General features: G+C 40.8%; 1 long non-coding RNA gene across 1 annotated transcript in view; it reads left to right on the top strand.

Annotated features, from left to right (window-relative positions):
* LOC126267948 (uncharacterized) overlaps positions 1-2,080 on the top strand; it is a 94,394-nt gene extending 92,314 nt beyond the window's left edge. Inside the window, exon 2 of the long non-coding RNA XR_007549052.1 lies at positions 1,595-2,080. This is a non-coding gene — a long non-coding RNA (uncharacterized LOC126267948). The remainder of the gene's footprint in view (positions 1-1,594) is intronic.
* The last annotated feature ends 22,314 nt before the right edge of the window (positions 2,081-24,394 follow it).

Below are 24,394 nucleotides of genomic sequence, written 5' to 3'. Positions count from 1 at the left end.
TTTCTTTATTGATTTTCAATTCTCCCGAAGGGGGCTGGCTGGCAGGAGCTTAGTACGCTGCTCTACAGCCTACAGACTTTTTTAAAAAAGGAAGAAGAAAGAAACAAGAAAAACAGGCGATAAAACGGTGACTTAAAGTGTAAAATGGCGGAAAAATGCGGAAAGTTAAAACAGAAAGCAAAAGGGGTTGGCAATGTTAATAAAATACACAGGAATCAGACAAGTAACATAGTAGACACGCAATTAAAAAACATGGCGAAAGTCTTGTTTCTGTTCACAAGAGATAAAAAATCACACCCAGCGACAGTATGATGGCCGTTCGCAACACTTCCCAAAAGGCACACGGAACACTCACTGTGAAAACATTCACTGTAAAACATTGCACGAAAATGGCGGCACAAAGATGACACTCCCGAGCCAAAGGCAGATGGGGCGGGGGGGGACCTGGAGGAGGGGGAAAAACATGGAGAGAGGAGAGGAAAAAACGAAAAAGGGGGGGGAACCAAAGAGGGAGAGAGGACTCATAAGGGGGGAGAGGGGCAGGGCAGATACGATAGGGAATGAGAAGAGGTAGAGGAGGGAAATGCAAAAGGCCTCGGGGGAGAGGAGGGGGCAGAGAGAGGGGAGGTGGGGAAAAAAGAGGATGGAAGGGGGGGAGGGAGCCCGGGAAAAGGACAGAGGACAGGAGGGGGAGTGAGGATAAGAGTTGAAAGGAGGGATAAATAGAGGGAGAGAGGGCATTATCTGGGAGGGGGAGTTGATGGAAGCCACCTTGGGAAAGGAGACGAAGGGTGTAGAGATGGAGGATAGGGGGAACACAATAGTGAAGACGTGGCAGGGGGTAGGGATGGGAGAGGAGAGGAGCAACCAGGGGGTGAGGGGGATCAAGGCGGCGGGAGGTGTAGAGGATGCGGATATGTCCAAGGAATAGGAGCAGATGGGGGAAAGGAATGAGGTCATAGAGGATCCACGTGGGGGACGGGAGGGGTATATGGAAGGTGAGGCGAAGTGCATGGCGCTCGAGAATCTGGAGGGACTTATATAATTTGGGGGGGGTATAGAATTTGGGGGGGGGGGCGGGTCAGAAGTGAGGGAAAAACCAATATAAATAGATGGGCAGTTTTAGCTTGGGACAGAGTGTGCCAGGTCAGTCGAGCGTTGGGACGGACTTGTGCTAGTCTTGACTTATAGGGGCCAGTCTGGCAGCAATGTTATAAGTATTCTGCATGAACTTGTATTCTGTTTGCTGTGTACTTGTTCTCCTATATTCCGCCTCCGGGGACACAACACCGGGGCGGAACGGAATGACAGCCTGGAAGTTGGAGATTGCACGGTCTGCCTGAAAGAGGGCAGTGACAGTGGTCTGCAGCGGGTCTAGGAGGGGCTCGATTCCACTCGATTCTACGGCCCACATTCTCTTCCTACCTGGTGTACCGGGGTGAGGTGTACGCTGTGGGAGGCACAGCGGCTGGCACCACTAATGGCAAGTTGCGGCACAGCATCCAGGCAGGCGCGGGTTCGAGTCTGGTCCTGTCCTGGGAGCAGCGGCAGCCTGAGGGCCACGAGTGACCAGTACTCCATCCCATGGTTGGAGAGAGCAGGCCAAACGGGGTCGAGGGTGGCGAGGACCAGGGACTGTAGCAGCGCGGTGCAAGTCGCAATGCGTCGGCGGGCGGCGACTGGGAGAGCGGCGGCCGACTTCCATCGGCAGGCGGCCTTGATGACGGCAGCAGTGGCGTCGGCATGCCAGGAGTCTGCTGAGCCGGCTGGACTATTGGGACAGGGTGCGGACGGCACGCCGACACTACGCTTCACCCATAGAGTACTGTAAATTATGCTACCGAATGTATCACTCTGCACTTCTGCTTGACGCTCTTGAACTTGCTTGGCCTCCTGATGAAATAGAGCACTGCCATCTGGAGATTTTTACTGGTAAAAATATTACTAACGAATGAAGAAATTGCGACTAGACAAAATGTTAGCTGTGAAAGTAGTCACTGCTTTGAATGCGACAAAGCATGCTAACGCAAATGATTATAAATTATGGAAACAAGAATAAAAGGCCATAGGCAAAAGAATATTTATTTACAGGATCATCTATCTCGATGTAGCTATGAGTTACTGAAATCAAAGCACCTTCAAAATGTGATTCATGGTAATGAAATGATCGTGTACTAACTGCTCATCTAAAGATATTGCCAAGGCTACGACTTTACATTGCCTTTCTTATAAAGCGTTATTTTTCTTAGCGGATGTGTTTAAATATCCTCTTCCTAGTGAAGCCACTATTAAGAGAAGACTTAGCTAACCTAGCGTTCCAGTGGGTCTTACGGCTTTAAGCCTTAGCGTTTTGAAAACTCAATGAAAGTTAATTTGAAAAATACAGGCTTGTTGGCTTTCAAGAAATGAATGTAAATAGTGATTTAAGTTTTGACCACACAACAATGCTTAACTTATGAACATCAGAAGTGTGTAAGGAAAACGGTTGCAGTCCATTTACTTTAACTTTGACACAGCTGTTTCTAAGAACTTGTTGTCTGAAACGTTTGAAGTAATAGAAAGTGTTGAATTTAAAGTGAGAGCACTTTTGTGCAACAAGGACCCATCATACAGAAAACTTATCGGAAATTTAAAGGATACGTTTGATAAGAATGGATTCGAAAATCCATGAAATAAGAATAGGAAAGCATGGGCTTTTTGTGATGTACGTTATGCCTTAAAGTTGTTATGGAATCACCTGCTTAACGATTTTTATTGACTAAATTCTAGTAGTTTCCAGAATGAGATTTTCACTCTGCAGCTGAGTGTGTGCTGATACGAAACTTCCTGGTAGGTCGTTCACATAACAAACGGTTATTACGTTAGTTGAACTTCAGAACATTGGCCCATAAAGAAACCATGAAGAATTTGGTTGCTGCTGAAATGGAAAGGCAAAACGTAAGGAAAGCAGTTAAGCTGTTTTCTCTTACTGTAAGGTAGTGCATTTTTCAAAAGCGTTCTGAGTTCTCTTATGTTGGTGAGGCTGTAAAAGGCATAAACAACGAATTTTATGTGGTGAACTGCAGAGCTCCCATTGATTAAATTAAAAAGAGAAGACAGAAATTATTTACCAGAACTACATAACGCATTAGAAGAACTGTAAGGCCCCATTCTTACAGTGAGAGTAATAAAAAGGAAAGGAGAGGGTGGGAAAAGAGAGCAAGAAAAAATTGACCATAGAAATTGTCTTCTACCAAAAGGAAATAAAAAACAGAAGGAAAAAACCATAATGATGATTTGCTTCCTTTTCACAAAGGGTTGTAAGACGTGTTTATTTCTATTGTCTATTGTCAAATCACAATTTATGAAAGATGTTTATATTTTATTAATAGGATTAAGTAGGAATAATTAATATTAGTCATATTGGAAATAATTGTGGTAGCAGGGAATGTCTGCACCAAAGTATTGTTGGCAAGAGAGACCGCAAATTGATATAATTTTAAAAAGGGCGGGAGAGACCGCGTATGGATACATTTTAAGAAAAGAGCGGGAAAGACCGCGCATTGATACATTTTGTAATGGTAGCAGGGATTCTCTGCACCATAGAGCATAGTAAACCAGAGTAAGTATATTCATGTCGCAGTTCGATGTAGCAGTCAGATGGCGATCCAGTAACAGTAAAAAAGGTAAGGAACAGTTTTGGGTTATTGCAGATAACGACTGAGGGCCACGACGACGACTCATTCTATGTTTCGTCGAAATAATCAGAAAATCACTTTTAATAAGCAGGAATTAAATTTGTATGCGAAGGTTGAGAAAGAGAATAAATTTCAAAGGGAAGATTTCATTTGTTATTATTAAGCAAGAGATAGAAATCCTAAGGGAGGCTTACATAGGTTATTGTAAAAGGGAAGGTTATCATTAACAAAAAGAGATATAGAGGAGACGGGAGGGTTTTAAGGTTTTTAATATCCATAAACAGTCTGCCACCTTTGTTTAAGGTGGCAGACTGCAGGTATTGCTACACCTATCGAGATATTCTTGAATGATATTTTTCCAAAGTGGGGAGATTCTATGATGACTTTTTACTTATCACCCGTTCCCAGAGATTTAAATATTTGTTTCTAACCTGGTATGCGAGTGAAATCCTAACGGGTAGTAAACGCAAGGATGAGAAGTAATTTGATACTTCAGATGCTAATATGTTGTTGGAAACTTGGGATAAGATTGTACAGCCGTAATTTTCTGAGAAGCAAGACACTTATTGTCTACAAGAAAGTGAAGGCGACAACAATTAAGTTGAAGAGATCGTCTCAGAGGTGAGATAAATTTTTGTAATATGCTCTGAATATGAAGGAAGAAGTGTTCCAGACTTTAAGAATAATGTTGAGCTCTTAAGAGATGATTGCAGGATATGTTGGTTAGAGATTTAAACAAAACAAAATCATCATATATGTATGGTAAACTAACTGAACGCGTGTATGTTTTAGGTAAGAACTGCCTTCAAACAATTTCAAGAGGATTTGAAAGTAACTGAAAGTTTTATGAAATTCGCTTTGAAAATGGGAAGATAATTTCAAAAATTATACAGAAATTTCACTGATCATAAGTCAAAAGATTTGTGACGTTAAACGTCTTTATGAATGAAAAGTAGCCGGGAAAATGTAACATGTCTGATAAGGACATACAGTTTCATCGGAATGAAAGCTATCAACAAGAAAGAAGAATGCAATTGAAGTAAGCAAACAGAGAGTGAATAAAGCCGCAACCTGAAAAAAAATAAAAGAAGGTTGTAACATAAAGTTCCAGGATAGAACAAGAAAACCTATTAATACAGTTAAAAAGACATTATAGGTGGTTTATATGGGCTAGGCCCGTGCGAGTCTCTTCCCCCAGAAAAAAGCAGTGTCCTCCGAGATGGCGAAAGAAATCGACGTCCTTCAAAGGCTTTACACTAGCATGACTCCAACATAGAAATAAATGGTCTTACTAATAGAAACCCTAATAACAATAATAATAATACAGTAAAACATGAAAATTTCTATTACATTCATACCTGCATCTGAGATGAAGATGTGTGAGCTTTGCACTTGTAGGTTTCAATGCAGTGCGACGGGGGCTGCGAATGCCATGCAGTCCCATGATGCCGTGAATCTGGGGGGAGAAAAGCAGCAGAATCATGGGGCAAACGACATGCGTGAATTTGGTTCTAGTGGCGGCGCTGCAAACCATCGGGACCTGCAATTAAATATATGTGCGTTCCTGGATCCTTCTAGTGGGTGGGAGCGATAGGAGGTGAGAAAGAGTTGCAGCGACTTTCCCCATGTGTGGGTGGTGCGAAGCTAGGCCATCTCTTGCTTGAAAGTGGGTGTGAAGGGTTCTGCTTCTCTGCTGGACTGCGGTTGAAACGGAGCACAGATGACGAATGCCGTTGCGTTCATAAACCTGTTCAAAGTCACTTGAAGTGAACTGTGGTCTGTTGTCGGACACAAGTACTTGCCCAAGCAAGGCCATTTTAAGTTTCTGAAATGCATCTTGACAGTCTTTATTACACACAAAAGGTACATTTTTGCGACGCAAGTGATGCATTGGAGCCGCGATCTGAATCGAATGTAGTACGTCATCTTGCCTAGTACTGCTTGCAGTTCAGACACATTGCGAGGAACGGGAAGGTCAAGGATTGCAGGAAAATGAGACTGGAGGGGGTGCACACCCTGACGGTTTATCTCATGACCTAAATACTGTAGTTCAGTTTGAAAAATGTCATACTTTTCAAGTCGACACTTGAGTCTTGCTTCTGACAACACTCGATAAAGAGTGTTCCTCTGGTGTACGACCTGAGACGACGATATCGTCAAGATAGTTTGAACAAACTGGCACTTCTGCAGTCAGCTGCTCCAAATAACGTTGAAAAATGGCGTTTGCGGAAGCATTGCCTAAGGGCAAACGTAAATACTTCGGCAGTCCTACGTGTGTGTTTAAACAAACACTTGCTATGATTCTTCATACAATAGAATTTGCAAGTAGGCTTCACGCATATGTGTCTTAGGAGAGTAAGGTCCTTCAGAAAGATGGTTCAAATGACTCTAAGATCTATGAGACTTAACATCTGAGGTCATCAGTCCCCTAGACTTAAAACTACTTAAACCTAACTAACCTAAGGACATCACACACATCCATGCCCGAGGCAGGATTCGAACCTGCGACCGTGGCAGCAGCGCGGTTCAGGACTGAAGCGCCTAGAACCGCACGGCCACAGCGACCGGCTCTCTGCACCAAGCCTGTCCATGAGTTCCTCAGGGCTAGGTAACCGATAAGTGTCAACTAATGTCTGCTGCTTGACTGTAGACTTGAAGTCAACACAAATGCGAATGCGACCAGAAGGTTTAGGCAACGAGAGGATTTGCCCATTGACTAGCTTGAATGGGAGCAATTGCACCATTTTCTTGCAATTTTTTCAATTCATTAACTACTTGTCTCTTAATCTACTACTATCTACTTTGTACTTCCACGTCATTACAAACACCTTCACAAACAGCACTTTCAACAGCTGCGGATACAACATACAACTCGCTACATAAAATCTCATTTACCTCCGTTGACGAATCACCAATATGAGATCCATTCATAGTTTCACCATCCTCTGCCGTTGCATCACATAAATTGTAGCTACAGCATCGTGCAATTTCAGAATCAAAGTACCATTGAACTCCACTGCATTTTGATTTAAACCTGAGCATAATACCCTTTTCTCTCCTACATTCTCCTGCACTACATTAATTTCCGATCGCACATCAAATTCAGATCCACATTCATTCTCAAAGATACATTCAAGATCCACAGATCCATCCAGCATTTTGGATCCCCCCCCCCTCCCCCCATTAGTAAAAGATACAACTTTCCTAACTTCAGCACATAAAACATCATTACTACCTTCCTTCAAAAATAAATCACCAATATCCGCTAAAACACACAAAAATTCGTCTACAGCTGACGAGATTAATGCTACACCGCGCTTATTAACCTCCTTAACAACTTCCGCCATCACAGTATCACCTGAAACATCATCACCTTCATCACTATAATCGTTAACGCTGGTGAGCACTTCTTTAGGATTTTCTATACCATCTAACTCCACCAAATTCAGCTCCATCTCAGCGTCCTTTTGGTTTACAGAATCTTTCATTATATTAACATTCATACACTCTTTCGCCTCGCATTCATAAAACAAATCATCTAGCCCTAAATCGTCGTCATCGCCTTTATCGTTATCTTTCATTATCTTACGATTACGTCTTTTATGTACGATCTGATTTGAAAATTTACCTATTTGCTTTTCATTTCTTACAAATTTCATTTCGCAATTCTGATGCCTTTCTGCTGATTTATTGACACCTACCACATTTCGGTTTACTCGCACCTAATTCATCACCGGTTTATTTTGCTATCTCCGGACCTGAGATGTGGCGAAACTTAGTTTCCCGATCTCCCATTACGCTGTTTCATTTCGCCAGCTGGCGGTCCCACAAATCTATGTTCTTTGTATCGGTCCCTGTCACGAAAGTATCCGTTCCCATTACCCCTTTGAAATTTATCATTGGATGTGTTACTGTTACCGTTTCCTTTATCAAAACTGCTGTTTGCGTTCCGTTGATAACTTGCCGGTTGTCTTTCATAGCAGTTACACGGAGAGTAGTTACAATTTCCACTCTGATAACTATTTGCCTGCTTACTTTGCCGTTAAAATTTCAACGTCCGTTCTAATTTTTCTATAAAGTACAAAAATTCGTCTATTGAGTTGCTAGGACTGTGCACTAGATCCAACTGCAAATTTTCCGGTAACCGCCTTTTCAGCGTCGTAATTTCAGTACGCACTCCCAATGGACGTTTCACATGCACTAATCTCGCAAGTTCACGTTTACAAAATTCTCGCACCAGCCAGTTCCCGTATTTAAATACTGGCCCATTCAGAAACTCATTTTGGAATCGCGTTTGCTTCGTTTCACTCCAGAAGTAATTCAGGAAACAGCTTTCAAATATTTCGTAGGTAGTGAACGTATCACTGTGTATATTTGCCCACGATTGCGGCCCACCTTCTAAATGTCTTTTCAAGAATTTTATCTTCGCCTCGTCGCGCATTCCCCTCATAAAACCATCCCTGTATGCTGATAGAAAATTTACTGGATGATCTTTCTCATCGTCTCCAAAACATTGGACTGTTCCCTAGTTCATCCATGGAACACTGATCACTGCAGAGGTTTGATGTGCAGCTAAATAATTCAATTTGCTTTTTACTTCATTGATTTGTTTCTTAACTTCACCATTTACAATTTTAATGCCAGATTCTACTTGTTCCGTCATGTTATCTACTTCTTTCTCCCATTTACCTATTCGTACAGGTAAGTTGCTAATAGCGTCTGTCGTCTCAGCCATTAGAGCATCTTGCCTACTCATACAATTTCTTACTGTGCTTCCCACATCTGCCTGCAACTTCTCTACCTTATCAATGAAATTTTTCTCCACTTGATCTACCTTTTTGAATGAAATATCCCGGCTTCATCAGAAATTTTGCCCATGTCATCCTGAATGGTTTTTAATTTTCCGTCTATAAAATCCTCGATTCCACTAGCAGTTTTACCCATTTCGTCTTTCACAATCAAAGCTATTTCGAATTGAACTGAATCAGTTTTTAAATTTACGTCACCATTATTGGTTTTAACAGAATCAATTTTGGATACCAAACCTCTTATCATTTGCATTAATTGCGACACCATGTCTGCCCCAAATTTATCTCTCTTGCCTTATTTCGGACTATTTTCCCTATTACATTCACAGCCTATCACGCTCTCCCACCCTGACTTCGGGCTAAGCGGCTCGCTAGTATTTTCGAACCCACACAAACTGGCCGACTGCTTAATATTAGCGACGTCTATTATTGCGATTGATCTACAGAATCATACATAATCTCGCTATCGGCGCAGGTACTTAGCTTTGTCGTGCTGGATCCTTCTGCCATGGTATTGCTGCCGATGTTACAGTTGAAGCCGACTCTGAAGATATCGTAGCCTCTGCTGTGGTACTGCAACTGCCGCTGCTCGTTGAATCACCGTTGAAGATGCCGCTGCTGGCTGGAACCACGTGGTTCCGATGTCATCTTTTCTTCTGCGTTACTTTTTTATCACTCTTAACCACTGCTAAAACTTGGTGCACAAAACTGTTGCGAAATTCTTAGCTCCGAGCCCCCACTAAACTGCCTAAACTGCCACAGATATGGGACCTACATCACAGAATGTCGTTAACTGTGAGGATTTCAATAGTAATTTCACATCTATTACAGAAACCTAATAACCAGTCCTGAATAGATCTCACATTTAACTTCTGTGGGAGGTCCTGCCTATTAAAGTTAAGATAATACTTTTAGGAACACTTTTCAGAATTCAAATCCAATTCTAAAACTTTCCAGAGTTCATATTCCGCAACTAACACTTTCCAAAATCTAATCTTGTTCCAACACTTTGCAATATTCTTATCCCTCAACTAACACTTTACAAATTCCTATACCGGCTGAGCCCCCTAAAATCTTCGGGCTCACATCCGTTTCCTCTTTATCGAAATGTCTTGGCTCAAGTTTGCGAAACTGTATGAACCATACAAAGTTAATCCTTATATATCAAATTCTCCTGTCACAGTGTTAGTTGCCATACTCCTCCGAAACGGCTCGATCGATTCTGATGAAATATTGTATGTATACTCGGTAGGTCTGAAATCGGTCGTAATCTATTTTTCATACTCCTAAGCGATAAAGGTGGTCCACACCAAAAATTTTTTCTTGTTTTTTGGACAGAACTTTTTTCATGATGTGGCATTACAAAATACACGCAGCCCTAAATTTTCACACAGTTTTCGGCCATTATTATTGTTTGTGTCACGAGCTCCCGCCAACAACGGCTATTGTGTTACACGTATACATTATGTTACACGACCCATCAGGTTAGCCGAGAGCGCTACTGCGCAGCTTCCTGGCCTCGGGTAGGCGCGCCGGCCGCGGATCGAATCCGCCTGCCGGATTAACGCCGAGGGCCTGTCATCTTGCCTGTATGTGGTTTTTAGGTGGTTTTCCACACCCCTCTAGGTGAATACCGGGCTGATCCCCATGTCCCGCGTCAGTTACACGTCTCACAGACATTTGAAACACATCCAAACTTTTCCATGATTTACAGGGGAGGGGGGGGGGGGGGGGGTACGGGGTGGCAGCAGGAAGGGCATCCGGCTACACCTTCAAATTAACAAGTCAAATCCGAATTAACCACGCCAACCCCGCGCACAATGCGGGACAAAGGCGCAAGCGATATATAGATACATTATGTCACACTTATACATTATTCTTATAGACTAGAGATAACTCATATGGCAAAACAACGTTTGCCGGGTCAGCTACAACATATAAAAGTTTTCAGAGGCGGAAGGAAGTTCGCTGGGTATAGCTAGTATAACATATAATAACAGTAATAATAATATCGGGAACTAAATTAACGGCCCATAAATGATGTAGGCCACACAGTTGCGATTTGGGTATTATAATGTTTATTCGGAAAGCAAACTAAAAGCGAAAGTGGTCGTATTTAGAATTACTATTACACTCGAGCGCGTATCCATTTGACACGATTTGATCATTCACAATCTCATCGCGAAGTACAAGTCCAATACTCCATCTCGTTACCTACGCGAAATTGTTAATGAGTTCACATCCGTCTCGGGCCGCGTCTCCCGTGTACCTAACATCGTCGCTCAACTGACTAGTGCAGTTCCCTACCCTGAAGCCGCCCATCTGATTAGCTACAGATTATTCTCCATTATTTTACATTTTAAAATATTTCAATAATCAAAGCTTGACCACTTTCACGTTATAAGTAAAGTAACAATAATATCCATTACATAATAAATGTTAAATTCTTTGACATAAAACCAATACAATTTCCTTCTTAGCTTTGAATGTCACGGCCAGTAGCCTTCCAACAATGTGCTTTCTGATAAATAAATGAAGAACAAAAGTAACTATTATTCATTTAACTTCACAACAAATATTCTGTTACCTAATGATTCAATAAGGTGTCATGCTGTCATCGTTCAATGTGTTTTGTGTGGAGGAAATGATGATCAACTGAAAATACTGATAATTTAAATTTACTATATCTTTTAAACAAATAAAGTTACAGAGTTGATATTTACCACATTTGTCGTTTTAATGATGCGCTTTTATATGAAATGTCGATCGTGAAGATCGACTAAAGCGTTCATATTTTAGCATTCAGATCTTTGTTACAAAACTCGTTAATTTCACTTTAATAGTTAATCCTAAACTATTATAGATATGGTCAATATTCAAGTTTTATTGTCATCGCCATGAAAATTTAAGAAAGATGGTATATTAAAATTACTGTGCTTCATTCCCTTAATTACTACATTCCCTTAATTACTACATTCCCTTAATTACTACATTCCCTTAATTACTACAATCCCTTAATTACTACTCCCCCGATGAACCATGGACCTTGCCGTTGGTGGGGAGGCTTGTGTGCCTCAGCGGTACAGATAGCCGTACCGTAGGTGCAACCACAACGGAGGGGTATCTGTTGAGAGGCCAGACAAATGTGTGGTTCCTGAAGAGGGGCAGAAGCCTTTTCAGTAGTTCCAGGGGCAACAGTCTTGATGATTGACTGATCTGGCCTTGTAACAATAACCAAAACGGCCTTGCTGTGCTGGTACTGCGAACGGCTGAAAGCAAGGGGAAACTACGGCCGTAATCTTTCCCGAGGGCATGCAGCTTTACTGTATGATTAAATGATGATGGCATCCTCTTGGGTAAAATATTCCGGAGGTAAAATAGTCCCCCATTCGGATCTCCGGGCGGGGACTACTCAAGAGGATGTCGTTATCAGGAGAAAGAAAACTGGCGTTCTACAGATCGGAGCGTGGAATGTCAGATCCCTTAATCGGGCAGATAGGTTAGAAAATTTAAAAAGGGAAATGGATAGGTTAAAGTTAGATATAGTGGGAATTAGTGAAGTGCGGTGGCAGGAGGAACAAGACTTCTGGTAAGCTGAATACAGGGTTATAAACACAAAATCAAATAGGGGTAATGCAGGAGCAGGCTTAATAATGAATAGGAAAATAGGAACGCGGGTAAGCTACTACAAACAGCATAGTGAACGCATTATTGTGGGCAAGATAGATACGAAGCCCACATCTACTACAGTGGTACAAGTTTATATGCCAACTAGCTCTGCAGATGACGAAGAAATTGAAGAAATGTATGATCAAATAAAAGAAATTATTCAAATAGTGAAGGGTGACAAAAATTTAAGTCATGGGTGACTGGAATTCGGTAGTAGGAAAAGGGAGAGAAGGAAACGTAGTAGGTGAATATGGACTGGGGCAAAGAAATGAAAGAGGAAGCCGCCTGGTAGAATTTTGCACAGAGCACAACTTAATCATAGGTAACACTTGGTTCAAGAATCATAAAAGAAGGCTGTATACATGGAAGAAGCCTGGAGATACTGACAGATTTCAGATAGATTATATAATGGTAAGACAGAGATTTAGGAACCAGGTTTTAAATTGTAAGACATTCCCAGGGGCAGATGTGGACTTTGACCACAATCTATTAGTTATGACCTGTAGATTAAAACTAAAGAAACTGCAAAAAGGGGGGAATTTAAGGAGATGGGACCTGGATAAACTAAAAGAACAAGAGGTTGTACAGAGTTTCAGGGAGAGCATAAGAGAGCAATTGACAGGAATGGGGGAAAGAAATACGGTAGAAGAAGAATGGGTAGCTTTGAGGGATGAAGTAGTGAAGGCAGCAGAGGATCAAGTAGGTAAAAAGATGAAGGCTAGTAGAAATCCTTGGGTACCAGAAGAAATATTGAATTTAATTGATGAAAAGAGAAAATATAAAAATGCAGTAAATGAAGCAGGCAAAAAGGAATACAGACGTCTAAAAAATGAGATCGACAAGAAGTGCTAAATGGCTAAGCAGGGATGGCTAGAGGACAAATGTAAGGATGTAGAGGCTTATCTCACTAGGGGTAAGATAGATACTGCCTACAGGAAAATTAAAGAGATCTTTGGAGATAAGAGAACCACTTGTATGAATATCAAGAGCTCAGATGGAAATCCAGTTCTAAGCAAAGAAGGGAAAGCAGAAAGGTGGAAGGAGTATATAGAGGGTCTATACAAGGGCGATGTACTTGAGGACAATATTATGGAAATGGTAGAGGATGTAGATGAAGATGAAATGGGAGGTACGATACTGCGTGAAGAGTTTGACAGAGCACTGAAAGACCTGAGTCGAAACAAGGCCCCCGGAGTAGACAACATTCCATTGGAACTACTGACGGCCTTGGGAGAGCCAGTCCTGACAAAACTCTACCATCTGGTGAGCAAGATGTATGTGACAGGAGAAATACCATCAGACTTCAAGAAGAATATAATAATTCCAATACCAAAGAAAGCAGGTGTTGACAGATGTGAAAATTACCGAACTATCAGTTTAATAAGTCACAGCTGCAAAATACTAACGTGAATTCTTTACAGACGAATGGAAAAACTAGTAGAAGCCGACCTCGGGGAAGATCAGTTTGGATTCCGTAGGAATATTGGAACACGAGAGGCAATACTGACCCTACGACTTATCTTAGAAGCTAGATTAAGGAAAGGCAAACCTACGTTTCTAGCATTTGTAGACTAAGAGAAAGCTTTTGACAATGTTGATTGGTATACTCTCTTTCAAATTCTGAAGGTAGCAGGGGTAAAATACAGGGAGCGAAAGGCTATTTACAATTTGTACAGAAACCAGATGGCAGTTATAAGAGTCGAGGGACATGAAAGGGAAGCAGTGGTTGGGAAGGGAGACAGGGTTGCAGTCTCTCCCCGATGTTATTCAATCTGTATATTGAGCAAGCAGTAAAGGAAACAAAAGAAAAATTCGGAGTAGGTATTAAAGTCGATGGAGAAGAAATAAAAACTTTTAGGTTCGCCGATGACATTGTAATTCTGTCAGAGACAGCAAAGGACTTGGAAGAGCGGTTGAACGGAATGGGCAGCGTCTTGCAGGGAGGATATAAGATGAACATCAACAAAAGCAAAACGAGGATAATGGAATGTAGTCGAATTAAGTCTGGTGATGCAGAGGGAATGAGATTAGGAAAGGAGACACTTAAAGTAGTAAAGGAGTTTTGCTATTTGGGGAGCAAAATAACTGATGATGGTCGAAGTAGAGAGGATATAAAATGTAGACTGGCAATGGCAAGGAAAGCGTTTCTGAAGAAGAGGAATTTAACATCGAGTATAGATTTAAGTGTCAGGAAGTCATTTCTGAAAGTATTTGTATGGAGTGTAGCCATGTATGGAAGTGAATCATGGACGATAACTAGTTTGGACTAGAAGAGAATAGAAGCTTTCGAAATGTGGTGCTACAGAAGAATGCTGAAGATTAGATGGGTAGATCACATAACTAATGAGGAAGTATTGAATAGGATTGGAGAGAAGCGAAGTTTGTGGCACAACTTGACCAGAAGAAGGGATCGGTTGGTAGGACATGTTCTGAGGCATCAAGGGATCACCAATTTAGTATTAGAGGGCAGCGTGGAGGGTAAAAATCGTAGAGGGAGACCAAGAGATGAATACGCTAAGGAGATTCAGAAGGATGTAGGTTGCAATAGGTACTGGGAGATGAAGAAGCTTGCACAGGATAGAGTAGCATGGAGAGCTGCATCAAACCAGTCTCAGGACTGAAGACCACAACAACAACAACAACAACAACACTACAGAATTAAATTGTTTTCATAAATGTTTCACTTTGTGGCCGATCTTACGTCCGTCATATTTAACAGTGCTACGCCTCCCTGGGACAAGTAGCTCCTACGAGGTTTCCGTATAATGTAGGTGCTCCACTGTCTCACTCGCACACTTCAGTGCTTAGTCCTGATCAGCCTGGCCTCATTCAGCACAATAGATGCCTGTGAATTTCCACATCTCGTAGCGAATCTGCGCTCTTTGTGGCACACGGCCCTGGACGACAGGATTCGTTTCACAAGTCCTGGAAGGCTGTCTCTTTCAGCCATATATTGAAATGAGAGCGAAATGTTCGTTAACTCACAAGATCTCTTCCACAAATACAACCTTCTGTCATGATTCTTAAACCAAGTGTTAGGTATGGTTAAATTCTATCTGACGGATTCTTCTTTCATTCCTTTCCCCTAGTCCACATTCACATACTGCTTTTCCTTCTCTATCTTTTCGTACTATAGGATACCAGTCTCCCACGACTATTGTATTTTTGTCTCCCTTAACTATCTGAATAATTTATTTTATCTCATCATACATTTCCTCAATCATCAAAATTTTCTATATGTATATATAAATGGAAATGAAGGAAAAAAAATCCTATGAACATGTGTCTCGAAATACATCATTGCCACGGTAGATGTCGCTAATGACAGGAAGATCTTCTGACCATGTGCTGTGTATTCGTTGTAGTTGCAGGCTGTGTGATTAACGCAGTGTACTGTAAGCAGCAAAATGGTACAGTATTCGTGTCCGTTCAGGACAGCCGAGATTATGTTTGTGTACGGTCAAGCAGATGGAAACTGTCGAGAGACAGAACCCTGTCATCCAAATCTGGTGAACGCACCATCCATCGCCACCCCTCTATGTTCACCTCAAAAGACCCTTGATTACACAAATGGATAACTTCATCACATCGAGTGAACATTTAAGTACATTTAGTGGACATTTAATTTATGTTGGTTTTTATTGCATTACATTTAGGTCTAGTGGATGTTATCTTACATGTAGAAGTTATTACACATGACAGCTGATATGAAATTTCTGCATATTTGGATGATATTGCTTGGAAAACTTTTCATCAGTTGTGTGGGCACTTAATATATCATTTCCACTAAACTGCGATAGTGTGATCCTGTGGAAAGCTAGTGGCTAGATTAACTTTCTCATCATGCTTTTCTGTTTGAGCTGTAGCTGATTTCCCAGGTTTATAGTCTAACATGTAAAATGACTGAAATCACGTGTGTTAGAATTACATATTTCAACTTAGCATCAACGCGCAATAGCAATACTGCTGAGCAAGAATGTTCTGGAAAGACTTCATTACCGAGGTGAAACAATAAAGAAGCACTGTGCCATTTCGTGCGCACGCGACGTGAAGTCAACCGTCTTCTACAAATTAGATTTCTAGTATTGTTAAAATTAAATGGCCTAAAGATTTTAAAATTTTAAATACCATTCAAAATTCGGTCCTGAGTGACCACAGGAATACTGAAAATATATATTCAGGCAAAAGAAATAAACAATGATGCCCTTACCTTTCGTATTACAACATAATGGAGGTAACTGTCAAATTTTGGTTTGTTTTTATAAACATTCCTGATATTATAATGATTTTCCAATTTATTCTGGTTGTTATGATTTTTCTTGTTACTCATCTGCTGCTAATCCGTTGTTTGGTACTCAAAAAATTTGTAGTTCATGAAATAAAAGCAAGCAAAGTTATAAAAATGCAATGACAATAACGTTTACATAAATGTATGCAGACATTTAATGAAGGACCTGCCGCTGTTGTCATTGTAATGTACTCGTTAAGCATAATAAAATGAACAAAGTAAAATTTTTGACTGTCAATAGTTTGAGATCTGGAACACATCATATTGATGACAGCTGAGGTATGTCAGTAATAACAAAGAGCGGTAGATTTCTTAGAGATACCACTCCAATATGGCTGCACCTACGGTATAAGGGCATCGTTGAGGCACATAAACCATCCCATCACTGCAACGTCCTTGGTTGGTTGGGAAGAATACAGCATATATTTCGGAATCAGAGTATACTCTTGGGCAGTACTCCAGACGAATATTGACGTACTGTGCATTACTCTGTTTTTGTTGGTGTCATATTTTGCTTGACACTACTAGCGTACAACATCTTGATGCAGCCTGTAACTCTATTAATACCTACAACCCATGGTTGTCTGTTGTTCTGGATTGTGTGAATCAGCAACAACACAAAAGTGGTGACTAGGTTTCCCTTGTTTAATCGTTAAGAGCATAAAAAGTGCCAACATCCTGGTGCGCCTGCATTTATTTCCATTTGTCGAAAACCTGTAAAATCAGAATCAGCAAAAGCTGCAAATTACTGTACTAATCAATGAAACGGTTATACCAACAACAGCGACAGGCTTAGCCCGACACCGTGTCTGCTATTCCACAAAAGATGATTGGAACAGCTACCAGCCGCTTCTGACCGCCAACTTCCAGGTATGTAACGTAGATTGATTCTGTCAAACAAAGCCCACTTCTGTCGTCGTCTCGTAACAAAATTACCTCACGCACAATTTAATCACTCTCACTGATCCCAATAGCTTTCCCCACGAAGAAATTCTTCGATCTGTAACCATTTTCATGGAAAAACGCCCGTATTGGTGACTCACTTAAATATCTACCACCACCAAGGGCACATGGTACGGGTGGGGAAACTAGAAGTGGCCCAGAGAATAGAGTTACAGAATACAGAGAAACACAGTAGAGGAAAGGAAATGCAGTACTAACCTGACTATAGAAGATATTACAAGTGACCATCATTCATCTCTTGGCATTTTTGGGAACTGATCGGCAAGCTGACGAAGGCTGATCGAAGCTGGACTGCTGAAATTAATACAGTCACATACCAAATGTTGTGACGTGGTTCTTGAAGACTATGAGGGTTGTTGTGATAGACTTGAAGGTACCCCGCACAAAGTGATCGCACACTGAGAGATCAAGTGACCTGGGAGGCCAGCTAGGGCTGCGATCACCCTGATGTCTACTATCAACTCTACCAGGCGTGAAGATTGTGTTAATTTGCTCCAGGCTTCGGTCGGCCGTATAGACAGTTGTTCCATCCCGTTGGAAGTGACTGTAGTTCTTTTCCTCTTCCCTAAATACTGCCACAAATGGTTTCAAAATTTTGACAATGTAACGCGCCGAAGCCAGCCTCTGATGAAAGAAGTTGGGACCAATAACGCTGCATGCAGACACTACATATCAAACCCGAACCTTCTGATCGTGCAACGGTATTTAGTGGAAGTTATGCGGATTCTCCGCTGTGCAGAACCTGTGATTCCGTGAGTTGACATAACCACTCAAGTGAAATCAGACTTTATCAGACATAAGGGACAGGTCCATGTCCAAGCTGTTCATTCTTATCTCAGCGAACAGCCACTCACAAAACTGGAGACGCTGAGGAGCATCTGAGGATTTTAAGGCATGAACAACAGACACTCGATGGTGACACATGTACAATTCCAGGTGGAGTATTCGTCCACATTATCGACATGATATGCTGGTCTCTGGCGACGGGCGTCGGGTTGATATGATAGAAGTCTGGAGCATTTTCTGGTGAACTGCAGGCGCATTTTGTGTTGTGTAGGTACGTTTCGGAATGTTTTTTGACTTGTTCAAAATAAATACTTTCTGACGTCACGGACTAAGCGTTGGATCGCACTCTTTGCTGGCACTTTGGCATCATTAACCTTTTCAACAGACAACTCTTGTGGTTATGTACATACATTCACGTCCAATGGTATCCACTCTCCCGTGCCACTTTTGTTTGACAAATCCTATACTATGTGTAGAGGGCTACAGATTTCAAAGGACTAAACCGACTTCATCATAATGTGAATTCTCAGAATCCAACCGCTCTTATACACAGTCACCAATCTGCCACCTTGTCGTCGATCTTGGTACCGATTATGAGGTTTGAGATCAAGGTCTTAAGGTATCCTAACAATCATTGTAAGGAATCCTCAAAATAGCCCAAACAAATGAAATATCAGATGCAGCTCGACGAATTATTAATGAGGAGACACGAATCTTAACAGTTCATGAACATTTCGTATAAGCAGAAAGCATGCAGCAGACACCACTCACCAAAATCGTTATCATTGTCCTGCTCACTGTCGGATCTGAGCAATGAGCCACGGACGACACTAACGTTGGTTCATAAGTCCGGTAGCCATCGTTTCTTTGTTTCGTATACTAATTTTGCATGTGCACTGCACAACACAGTAATCCTCTCAGCGGCATCGCTCGCAAGTCAACAGTATTGTATTCGGCCAGAGTAAGCTGGTACTAAAGTGCGCGTCATTTACGACGGAGGCCGAGTTTAGGTTCGTTCTGCGCAGCTGACGTCACAAAACAGTCAGCCAATGAACAGCGATCGACGTTGCCAGAGCTTGACTGCAGTGCAGACCACAGCCGAGTGGCTTCAGTTTTAGAAACGTTCAGTCATAAATAAAGTAATTGAACAAAAGCAATGTCTTGATAGCAGACTTTCTTTTATAGAAAGTTTGGAAAAAATATTCTTTATACCAATTGCTTCATATTCTATTAATTAATTAAACCAAACAAGCAATAAGCTTCCTAATTCAGGCGATAGCAAGGAAAGGTGTTTGTCTCATTCTCACTAACCGCTTTTTCGCAATAAAGAACAGCTTTAATTGTTTATTTCCTATTGTACTTCGGCGAAACGCGAGTAATTCTTAGTCATACCGACAGTGTTGTCGGTATTTTGCGTGACATTTTAGAGTCCTCGAGGAGTGTATACAAAAGACGAGCTGTGTTAGCGTAATGGTCAAAGTGTATGACTACAAAGCAGAAGGTTCTGAGTTCATACCTTCATCGGTGCTTAATATTTTGTTTGTTTAAAAACAATATCGAAGTGTCTTACTTCATGATTTTATTCGTTTGAATGTAATTTTTGAAATTTCTAGTTCTTTGTCTCATCATTATAATCACAATAAGTTTTCGGTTTTTCTAATTTTGTCCTTCAATATTTCTTTTCACAACAATTAAAAACAATGAAAAGGCACACATACGATATTCGTGTTATCTGTTTTTTTGTATAACTTCTCTTCCGCAGTCGCTATTTTACTATTCATATTGAAATATTTTCTTTGCAACAGTATTAAAAGTATTATTTATAGCAGAATTTCGGCTCGTACGTTGCTGAGCTACTTGATTGTCTGACGCAGTCTTTGCTCACTTTTTTTGTCAACATCATCATATTCAATGTTTTCGTCAACTGATCTATGTTTCGGCAAGTATTTGTTCTCAATTGTGACAAACACAAATTTTTTGCGCATTGCGCCTCACTGACAATATATTTTGGTTTCTATGTTTTATTACGTCCACAATTCAGTTTTGTGTACTTCGTCAATTTTGTGTTAATCAGAACTTTTTAGAAAAAAGCGAAATGGCTCTGGTATAAATGAAACTTTTATTACAGTCACGAAAGACGGAATATTTCTCAGTATTACATACGACACCTATTTGGCACTAAAATTAAATGAAATATTGTTATACAGTAAATTTTATGTGAAATTTAGGTATATTGTCCACATTTCATTCTCAACATTGTGACAACTAAAATCGACCATACGGAAAGTATGCGCTATGGACTTTTACCTCTGCAAACGCTTCAAAATTTCGTGCAATGGTTTACTACATTTAATGGTGCACAATAACTGCAAAGAAACCGACGATGGCCAAGTAGAGGGGATACGGTGCTAAAGAAGAAATCTGAGAATAAGATAGGTAGACCAGATTAGTAATGACGAGGTACTGAATGGAACTGACTAAAAAAAGGGTCTGGTTGAAAGGACATACACTGGAGCATCAAGGAATAATCAGTTTGATAATGGGGAAAATTCTAGAAATCATCAGGCCAGAAAAAATATTCAGGAATGCATTTGGTAAATAAAGAATGAGCTTTCAATGCTAAACTTCTAATTTGTCTGGCAAGAAAATGCCCATCTATGTGTAGTACCCAGCTTAGACTCTTGGTCACGTGACACGGACATTTAATCCACAAGCCATTCGGAAATTGAAGGTTGACCCATGAGAAATACAGAGAAGCTTGTCAGAAACTATTGGGAAACTCAGAGAAATAAAGAAATGGGCGAGGGAATAGAATGAAGTGGGCGAGATAATAGTGGCTGTTATTAAAACAAAATGAAGGTGGGCGGTTCGTGTAAAAAGGTGAATGGTTAGTAACTTGATCAAGGAGGTTCTCTGGTGTATTCTAAATCTGAGGTCTTAATGAAGCGTCGGCAGATGATGGTATAAGACAAATAGGAGCTCCATAGTTACTTAATGCGGAAGAGAGTAATGTGCGGAGAAGACCAGAGGAATCATTTACCTAGCTGTACTTCAAAATGGCTGATGATGAACGTTATTAACATTCACGCTAATTGTTTGATAATGCTGAAGATTTTTCGTACTGATAGCCTGTGAAATATCAGCAGCAGACGACACTATGTTTCTAAACCGTCTGTTGTGACGCAACACCCTTAGAGCTAAATTCTTTTATTGTTCTCATTCAGCTTCTTTAACTGTCTTTGTTCAGCTTCACCATTTTACCATTTACTGGCGTCGAGAACAAATGCTGTGTCTGTACCAAAAGTCCTGACTGCTTGTCACATAACCAGGGCCCAATCCATTTGATAAAGGAAATGTTGGCATATTCACTACTGGGCCTGATATGCAAGATGTATGAGAAAGGTGAAATACCTTCAGACTTCAGTAAGAGTACTGTATAATCACAATACCAAACAAAGAAGCGGCTAACAGTTGTGAGTATTAATCAACCGTTCGTTTAACAAGTCATGATTGCAAAATACGAACGCTCATTATCTCTAGAGAATGGAACGATCGGTTTGGGGACAAGCGAGATAGTACTGTTCTCAGTATTCATCTTAGATAAGAATAATGACAAACACTCATTTAAAGCAATTTTTGATTTAGAAGAAAACATTATGACAGTCTTGTCTTGAACATTTCCTCTGAAATTTTGAGGTTACCAGGAATAAAATACAGCAAGTGAAAGATTATCTACGATTTGTATAGAAAGTAGACTAAAATTCTAAGGGGTGGAGGACATGAAAGTGAGGCATTAGCTGGGAAGGGGGCGATACGGCGTCGTACCCTGTCCCAATATTAGTCAATATGTACACCGAGGAGCAGTAGAGGAAAGTGATGAGAAGTTTAGAAACGAAATTAAAGACCAGCGATCAGAAATAAAAACTTTATCATTTTTTGTTATGTTGTGATCGGTCTTAGACACTCTATATTTGCAAGATCAGGATAATGAAACGGATTTTGTTTTCAAAAGACGTTATAATATGAACGTAACTAAATGTACAACAACGATAAAGGCGTGTAGTCGAATTGACTCATGTACTGCCAGAGGGATTATATTAGAAAATACACTCTCAAAATAGCAAACGATTCTTGTTATTTGGGTAACAAAAAAAAAGTGACGACAAATGTAAAGAGAAATACAGAGAAAATAAATGCAAATTGGCGATAGCAAGGAAAGCGTTTCTGAAAACAAAAAGAAACATTAACATCGGATCTAAATTTCAGTGTCAGGATATTCTTTCTTAAAATATTTGCTTGGGGTATAGTATTACACCAAAGTGAAACGTTAACGATAAGACAATACAAGCCTTCGAAATGCGCTCTTGGAGAAGAATACTGAAGGTTAAATGGGTGGAACGCAAATGCTATAAAGTTATACTGGATCGAGTTGGAAGGAAACGAGCTTTATGGCTAACTTGCATAGGGGAAAGGCTAAATGAACTGGACACACACTTAGACATCGAGGAATATTAATTTGCTAATAGAGGCAGTCTGGGTGGGACGGAGGGAGGTAACAATTCTGTATGGTAAGTGGTTGTTGTTGTCTTCAGTCCTGAGACTGGTTTGATGCAGCTCTCCATTCTACTCTATCCTGTGCAAGCTTCTTCATCTCCCAGTACTTACTGCAACCTACATCCTTCTGAATCTGCTTAGTGTATTCATCTCTTGGTCTCCCTCTACAGTTTTTACCCTCCACGCTGCCCTCCCACGCTAAATTTGTGATCCCTTGATGCCTCAGAACATGTCCTACCACCCGATCCCTTCTTCTTGTCAAGTTGTACCACAAACTCCTCTTCTCCCCAATTCTATTCAATACCTCCTCATTAGTTATGTGACCTACCCATCTAATCTTCAGCATTCTTCTGTAGCACCACATTTCGAATGCTTCTATTCTCTTCTTGTCCAAACTATTTATTGTCCATGTTTCACTTCCATACATGGCTCCACTCCATACAAATACTTTCAGAAACAACTTCCTGACACTTAAATCCATACTCGATGTCAACAAATTTCTCTTCTTCAGAAACGCTTTCCTTGCCATTGCCAGTCTACATTTTATATCCTCTTTACTTCGACCATATTCAGTTATTTTGGTCCCCAAATAGCAAAACTCCTTTACTACTTTAAGTGTCTCATTTCCTAATCTAATTCCCTCAGCATCGCCCGACTTAATTTGACTACATTCCATTATCCTCGTTTTGGTTTCGTTGATGTTCGTCTTATAACCTCCTTTCAAGACACTGTCCATTCCGTTCAACTGCTCTTCCAAGTCCTTTGCTGTCTCTGAGAGAATTACAATGTCATCGGCGAACCTCAAAGTTTTTATTTCTTCTCCATGGACTTTAATACCTACTCCGAATTTTTCTTTTGTTTCCTTTACTGCTTGCTCAATATACAAATTGAATAACATCGGGGACAGGCTACATCCTGCCTCACTCTCTTCCCAACCGCTGATTCCCTTCCATGCCCCTCGACTCTTATAACTGCCAACTGGTTTCTGTTCAAGTTGTAAATAGCCTTTCGCTCCCTATATTTTACCCCTGGCACCTTCAGAATTTGAAAGAGAGTATTCCAGTCAACATTGTCAAAAGCTTTCTCTAAGTCTACAAATGCTAGAAACGTAGGTTTCCCTTTCCTTAATCCTTCTTCTAAGATAAGTCGTAGGGTCAGTATTGCCTCACGTGTTCCAACATTTCTGCGGAATCCAAACTGATCTACGCCGAGGTCGGCTTCTACCAGTTTTTCCATTCGTCTGTAAAGAATTCGCGTTAGTATTTTGCAGCTGTGACTTATTAAACTGATGGTCCGGTAGTTTTCACATCTGTCAACACCTGCTTTCTTTGGGATTGGAATTATTATATTCTTCTTGAAGTCTGAGGGTATTTCACCCGTCTCTTACATCTTGCTCACCAGATGGTAGAGTTTTGTCAGGACTGGCTCTCCCAAGGCCGTCAGTAGTTCCAATGGAATGCTGTCTACTCCCGGGGCCTTGTCTCGACTCAGGTCATTCAGTGCTCTGTCAAACTCTACATGCAGTATCGTATCTCCCATTTCATCTTCATCTACATCCTCTTCCATTTCCATAATATTGTCCTCAAGTACATCGCCCTTGTGTAGACCCTCTATGTACTCCTTCCACCTTTCTGCTTTCCTTTCTTTTG

Source organism: Schistocerca gregaria, chromosome 4 (genome assembly GCF_023897955.1).
Source record: "Schistocerca gregaria isolate iqSchGreg1 chromosome 4, iqSchGreg1.2, whole genome shotgun sequence".
Taxonomy (NCBI): Eukaryota; Metazoa; Arthropoda; class Insecta; order Orthoptera; family Acrididae; genus Schistocerca; species Schistocerca gregaria.
The sequence above is the reverse complement of the archived record's forward strand: the minus strand, read 5'-3'. Positions and strand labels throughout refer to the sequence as shown.